We start from the raw sequence: 7,961 nt of genomic DNA, 5'->3' as shown, positions 1-7,961 counted from the left end.
TGTGTTGTGTCTGGTGACATAGACGCGCGCACGCACGCACACACACACACACACACACACACACACACACACACACACACACACACACACACACACACACACACACACACACACACACACACACACACACACACACTTTAAACCCCATATGCTCCTTTGATACCCCTCTTTCAAAGTCACTGGGATCTCTTCTTCTAGCCATGGTAGCCTTAATAAAAACAGTTTTATACATGACCCTAAGCATGGTGGGATGTTAATTGCTTAATTAACTCAGGAACGACACCTGTGTGGACGACACTGGGCACAAACTGGTTGAATCAACGTAGTTCAATGTAATTTGTCAACATATTGTGATGTGGAAACTGTGTGGAATATACATTGAATTTGAAAAAAGTTGTCAACATAAACTGTTGTTTTGATTGTGAAATTTCAACCACAGGAATATGTCATCATGGTAACCAAATTTCAATATAGACAAACCTTGTGTAAAATATTTTGAATTTGTCCAACATTATTTCCACTATCAAAAAATATATACAGTGCCTTCAGAAATTATTCACACCCCTTGACTTTTCCCACATTTTGTTATGTTACAGCCTGAATTTAAAATGGATTAGATTTAGATTGTTTTTGTCACTGGCCTATACACAATACCCCATAATGTCAGTGGAATATTTAGTTTTTCGAAATTTTTACAAATTAATACAAAATGAAAAGCTGAAATGTCTTGAGTCAATAATTATTCAACCCCTTTGTTATGGCAAGCCTAAATACAGTGCATTTGGAAAGTATTCCGTTTTTCCACATTTTGTTAAGTTACAGCTTTATTCTAAAATTGATTGAACTGTTTTTCCCCTCATCAATCTACACACAATACCATATAATGACAAAGCAAGATTTTTAGAAATTTTTTCAAATGTATAAATATATATACAGTATATATATCACATTTACATAAATATTCAGACCCTTTACTCAATACTTTGTTGAAGCAACTTTGGCAGTGATTACAGCCTAGAGTCCTCTTGGGTATGACGCTACAAGGTTGGCACACCTGTACTTGGGGAGTTTCTCCCATTCTTTTCTGCAGATCCTCTCAAGCTCTGTCAGGTTGGATGGGGAGTGTCGCTACACAGGTATTTTCAGGTCTCTCCAGAGATGTTTGATTGGGTTCAAGTCCGGGCTCTGGCTCGGCCACTCAAGGACATTCAGAGACTAGTCCCGAAGCCACAACTGCCTTGTCCTGGCTGTGTGCTGAGGGTTGTTGTCCTGTTGGAAAATGAACCTTCGCCCAATTTCTGATGTCCTGAGCGCTCTGGAGCAGGTTTTCATCAATGATCTCGCTGTACTTTGCTCTGTTCATCTTTCCCTCGATCCTGACTAGTCTCCCAAGTCCCTGTCGCTGAATAACATCCCCACAGCATGAGGCTGCCACCACTATGCTTCACCGTAGGGATTTCACCAGGTTTCCTCCAGATGTGACGCTTGGCACTCAGGCCAAAGAGTTCAATCTTGGTTTCATCAGACCAGAGAATCTTGTTTCTCATGGTCTGAGAGTCCTTTAGGTGCTTTTTGACAAACTCCAAGTGGGCTGTAGTGCCTTTTACTGAGGAGTGGCTTCCGTCTGGCCACTCTACCATAAAGGCCTGATTGGTAGACAGAGTGAAAAGAAGTAAGCCTGCACAGAATAAAAATATTCCAAAACATGCATCCTGTTTGCAACAAGGCACTAAAGTAATACTTCAAAAAAATGTGGCAAAGCAATTCATTTTTTGTCCTGAATACAAAGTGTTATGTTTGGGGCAAATCCAATACAACACATTACCGAGTACCACTTTCCATATTTTCAAGCATAGTGGTGGCTGCATCATGTTATGGGTATGCTTGTAATCATTAAGGACTGGGGAGCTCCATTCAACAGAAAATCTGGATCAGTTTGCTTTCCACCAGACACTGGGAGATGAATTCACTTGTCAGCAGGACAATAACCTAAAATACAAGGCCAAATCTACACTGGAGTTGCTTACCAAGAAGACAGTGAAAGTTACTGAGTGGCTGAGTTACAGTTTTGACTTAAATCTGCTTGAAAATCTATGGCAAGACCTAAAAATGGTTGTTTAGGAATGATCAACAACCAATTTGACAGAGCTTGAAGAATATAATGGGCAAATAAAGTACAATCCAGGTGTGTAAAGACTTACAGAGACAGACTTACAGAGACTTAGAAACTTACCCAGAAAAACTCACAGCTGTAATCACTGCCAAATGTTGTTCTATTGACTCAGGGGTGTGAATACTTATGTAAATGAGATATTTCTGTATTTCATTTTCAATACATTTGCAACCATTTCTAAAATTAAGTTTTCACTTTGTCATTATGGGGTATTGTGTGTAGATGGGTGAGAAAAAAATATATTTAATCCATTTTGAATTCAGGCTGTAACGCAACAAAATGTGGAATAAGTCAAGTGGTATGAATACTTTCTGAAGGCTGGGCAGCACCTCCTACTGGAGCAATGTTCTATCTACAGCTACCCTTTGGTCTCCCATCCAGGGTTTTAACCAGGCCCTGCATAGCTATGATATTTGTCACTGACTATTACCAATGTGCTACCCTGAGAATGATTCTTGAGAGATCTCCACTTAAAAACGAAATAGATTCACTGTTGCTATCGAAGTCGTTCCAAAGGGCAGGTCTAAAGGAGGCAAATGAAATGTGAACATACTTTATCATTCATATCATCCATTACGCTATTTAGGCCAACACATATCTGCCAAAATAAAGGAAACACCAACATAAAGTGTCTTAATAAGGCGTTGGGCCACCACAAGCCAGAAAAGCTTTAATGCACCGTGGCATAGAATCTACAAGTGTCTGGAACTCTATCAGAGGGAAGCGACACCATTCTTACACAAGAAATTTCATCACTTGGTGTTTTGTTGATGGTGGTGGAAAATGGTGTCTCAGGCGCCACTCCAGAATCTCCCATAAGTGTTCAATTGGGTTGAGATCTGGTGACTGACACGGCCATGGCATATGGTTTACATTGTTTTCATGTTCATCAAACCATTCAGAGACCACTCGTGCCCTGTGGATGGGGGCATTGTCATCCTATGGGGGCATAGCCATGGAAGCCAACATAATGGCCAAAATAATGGCCTGACCAGCATTTTATACAGGACCCTAAGCATGATGGGATGTTAGTTGCTTATGGAACCACACCTGAATGGAAGCAACTGCTTTCAATATATTTTGTATCCCTCATTTACTCAAGTGTTTCCATTCTTTTGGAAGTTACCTGTATATAGCACTACAAAAGTAATTAACAGCTATTGTTTCAATTCATCCTAGTATTCAACTAGAAATATACATCAATATCGACAGTTGAAGGAGATGTATCTTCTGCTTGGATAGTTCCATCTGTGCCATTGACTTAGTCTGGCTTTAATTTCAGTTTGTATACAAATGAATCATTGATTTGTTGGATTCACGTCTCCATCTCAACCAAAAATCAAAGATAAAGAACAGGACTAAATCAAATCAAAGTTTTGTTAAAGTGCATTTAAAGTTCGATTTGATTTAGCCCTATTCTTTAACTTAGGTTTTTGGTTGAGATGGAGACGTGAATCCATACAGTACAAACTGGAAGAAAAAGCCATGACTAAGACTGGTTTCAATCCATATTGCAGAAGATCCTCGTTAAAATGTAAAGGTAATTTCCAATTAAGCCGACATACTGTATGCAGCCTTTACCGCGAACGCAGTCTCCACGAACGCAGGACCATTGCCTTTAAATTTCAAATGAGCTAAACTCAGCAAAAAAAGAAATGTACCTTTTTCAGGACCCTGTCTTTCAAAGATAATAGGTAAAAATCCAAATAACTTCACAGATCTTCATTGTAAAGGGTTTAAACACTGTTTCCCATGCTTGTTCAACGAACCATAATCAATTAATGAACATGCACCTGTGGAACGGTCGTTAAGACACTAACAGCTTACAGACGGTAGGCAATTAAGGTCACAGTTATAAAAACTTAGGACAGTAAAGAGGCCTTTCTACTGACTCTGAAAAACACCAAAAGAAAGATGCCCAGGGTGGGTCCCTGCTCATCTGCGTAAACGTGCCTTAGGCATGCTGCAAGGAGGCATTGGGACTGCAGATGGGGCCAGGGCAATAAATTGCACTGTCCGTACTGTGAGACGCCTAAGACAGCGCTACAGGGAGACAGGACGGACAGCTGATCGTTCTCGCAGTGGCAGACCACGTGTAACAACACCGGCACAGGATCGGTACATCCGAACTTCACACCTGCGGGACAGGTTCAGGATGGCAACAACAACTGCCCGAGTTACACCAGGAACGCACAATCCCTCCATCAGTGCTCAGACTGTCCGCAATAGACTGAGAGAGGCTGGACTGAGGGCTTGTAGGCCTGTTGTAAGGCAGGTCCTCACCAGACATTCCTTTGTCGAAGGAATGAGCATTGCACCGAGGCCTGTACTCTGGAGCGGGATCGATTTGGAGGTGGAGGGTCCGTCATGGTCTGGGGCGGTGTGTCATAGCATCATCGGACTGAGCTTGTTGTCATTGCAAGCAATCTCAATGCTGTGCGTTACAGTGAAGACATCCTCCTCCCTCATGTGGTACCCTTCCTGCAGGCTCATCTTGACATGACCCTCTAGCATAACAATGCCACCATCCATACTGCTCGTTCTGTGCGTGATTTCCTGCAAGACAGGAATGTCAGTGTTCTGCCATGGCCAGCGAAGAGCCCAGATCTCAATCCCATTGAGCACGTCTGGGACCTGTTGGATCGGAGGGTGAGAGCTAGGTCCATTCCCCCCAGAAAGGTCCAGGAACTTGCAGGTGCCTTGGTGGAAGAGTGGGGTAACATCTCACAGAAATAACTGGCAAATCTGGTGCAGTCCATGAGGAGGAGATGCACTGCAGTACTTAATGCAGCTGGTGGCCACACCAGACACTGACTGTTACTTTTGATTTTGACCCCCCCTTTGTTCAGGGACACATTATTCAATTTCTGTTAGTCACATGTCTGTGGAACTTGTTCAGTTTATGTCTGTTGTTGAATCTTGTTATGTTCATATAAATATTTACACATGTCAAGTTTGCTGAAAATAAACGCAGTTGACAGTGAGACAACGTTTCTTTTTTTGCTGAGTTTATAATGCAGATCTTCCGCTACACTTCAGCGATTCAAATTGAATCCAGCCCATGGCACAGATGGAACTATCCAAGCAGAAGATACATCTCCTTCAAATGTTGATATTTGGTTGCCTTGAAAACCAAACACAATTCAATATTACTTTTGTAATAAAGTAAATCATGAAGTTAAAGGGATAGTTCAACCAAATTACAAAATTACACATTTGTTTCCTTTCCCAGTAAGCAATCTATGGAAAACGTATGACAGCAATCCATGCTTTGGTTAATTTTCCCTGGCACTGTTTCCACCTTTTAGCATTTGTGGCACAAATCCAATTCAAGTCATGGGACCGATCTTAGCAATCTTCGCGCATCAATTCCAAATTGTCAGAAACTATCTCAACTGTATTGTGAAGCTCAACAAAGTCACTTATAGATGATTTGAACAAGATGTGTAAAAAATGCGAATATAGGTCCCATGACTTGAATTGGATTTGTGCCACAAGTGCTAAAAGGTGGAAACAGTGCCAGGGAAAATTAACCAAAACATGGATTGCTGTCATACTGTACTTTGTCCAAAGACTGCTTACAGGGTAAGGAAACCAGTGTGTCATTTTGTCATTCGGGTGATCTATCCCTTTAAGGCTATTTTACAAACTATTATACAACGGGTAGGTCTAATTCTGAATACTGATAGGTTAAAACCGCATTACAGCCGGTAATGCCCTTGAAGCCAGTGTTTGGAGGATATATTGGCACGGTTTTCCGGCCCTCCACTTCATCTCGAGCCTAACAACACTCGTGCCAATATATCCTTCAAACACCGGCTTCTTGGGCATTATCACTTAAATGTAACACACCGAGGCTACGGCTGAGGATACGAACACGTTCAAGAAGTCCAGCTACAGCCTCTGCAGCGTCATCAAACATGCAAAAAGACAATATAGGAACAAGGTGGAATCCTATTACACTGGCGCCAATGCATGTGGCAGGGACTACAGTCCATTACGGATTTCAAAGGAAGACCTAACTGTGATCTGCCCAACGATGACTCTCTACCAGACAAACTCAATGCATTCTATGCACTCTTTGACAAATTCAACACAGAGCTGTGCATGAGGACCCCCGCTGTCCCAGAGGAGTGTGTGATATTAGTCTCAGAGGCCTATGTGAGTAAGGCTTTTAATCTGGTCAACACTCGCAAGGCCACGGGGCCGGACAGTATTCCAGGGATCTTTCTCAGAGCATGCTCAGACCAGCTGGCAGGCATCTTCACAGTCATTTTCTGTCAAGACTCAAGGTAAGACCCAGACACAGACAGTTTCGAAGTAACAAAGGTTTATTACAAAATCAGGGGGGCAGGCAAATGACAGGTCAAGGGAGAGGCCAGGCAGAGGACAGGCAGAGGTCAGTAGTCAAGAGCAGAGTCCGAAAGGTACATAACGGCAGGCAGACTCAGGGTCAGGGCAGGCAGAGGTCAGTAATCCAGGGTGGTGTCACAAGGTACAGAACGACAGGCAGGTTCAGGGTCAGGGTCAGGGTCAGGGCAGGTAGAATGGTCAAAAACCGTGAAAGCTAGAAAACAGGAACTAGAGACAAAAAGGAGCACGGGAAAACCGCTGGTAGGCTTGACGAAACAAAACTAACTGGTAACAGTCAAACAGAAAACACAGGTATAAATACACTGGGGATAATGAAGAAGATGGGTGACACCTGGAGGGGGTGGAGACAAGCACAAAGACAGGTGAAACAGACCAGGGTGTGACAATTTTCAAACTCTACTTGTCCTAATCTGTAATCCCCACGTCTCAAACTGACCACCATCATTTCTGTTCCCAAGAACTCTACGTACCTCAATGACTACCACCCTGTAGCACTCACATCTGTAATCATGAAGTGCTTTGAAAGGCTGGTCATGCCACATATCAACTTCATTATCCAAAATCCAACAACCTAGACCCACTCCAATTTTTTTATACCGCCCCAACAGATCTACAGATGATGCAATCTTAATTGCACTCCACACTTCCCTTTCCCCCTTGGACTAGAGGATCACCTTCCTGACGGCCTGACACCAGGTGGTGAGAGTAGGCAACAACACCTCCGCCATGCTGACCCTCAACATGGGGGCCCCCTGGGGTGTGTGCTTAGCCCCCGCCTGTACTCCCTGTTAACCCATGACTGTGTGGCCATGCATGACTCCAACTCCATCATCAAGTTTGCTGATGACACGACGGTGGTAGGCCTGATCACCAAATGCGATGAGACAGCCTACAGGGAGGAGGTCAGAGATCTGGCCGTAAACGTCAGCAAGACCAAGGAGCTGATCGTGAACTACAGGAAACAGGGGGGGTGCCCACCCCCATCCACATCGACAGGACGCAGTGGAGCTTCAAGTTCCTCTGTGTCTACATCACTGAGGACTTAACATGGTCCCCACACACCAACATCGTCGTGAAGAAGGCCTGGCAAGGCCTCTTCTCCCTTAGGAGGCTGAAACTTTTTGGCATGGCCTGTCAAATCCTTAAAAACCTTTACAGCTGCACCACCGAGAGCATCCTGACTGGTTGTATCACCGTCTGGTATGGAAACTGCACCGCCCTCGACCTGAAGGCCCTGCATACAGTTGTGGAAAAAGTATTTTCAATTTTCATATTTAAGTAAAAGTAAAGATACCATAAAATAAAATGACTCAAGTAAAAGTGAAAGTCACCCAGTAAAATACTACTTGAGTAAAAGTCTAAAAGTCCTTGGTTTTAAATGTACTTAAGTATCAAAAGTATAAATCATTTCAAG

Source organism: Salvelinus sp. IW2-2015, linkage group LG10, assembly GCF_002910315.2.
Source record: "Salvelinus sp. IW2-2015 linkage group LG10, ASM291031v2, whole genome shotgun sequence".
Classification (NCBI taxonomy): Eukaryota; Metazoa; Chordata; class Actinopteri; order Salmoniformes; family Salmonidae; genus Salvelinus; species Salvelinus sp. IW2-2015.
The sequence above is the reverse complement of the archived record's forward strand: the minus strand, read 5'-3'. Positions refer to the sequence as shown.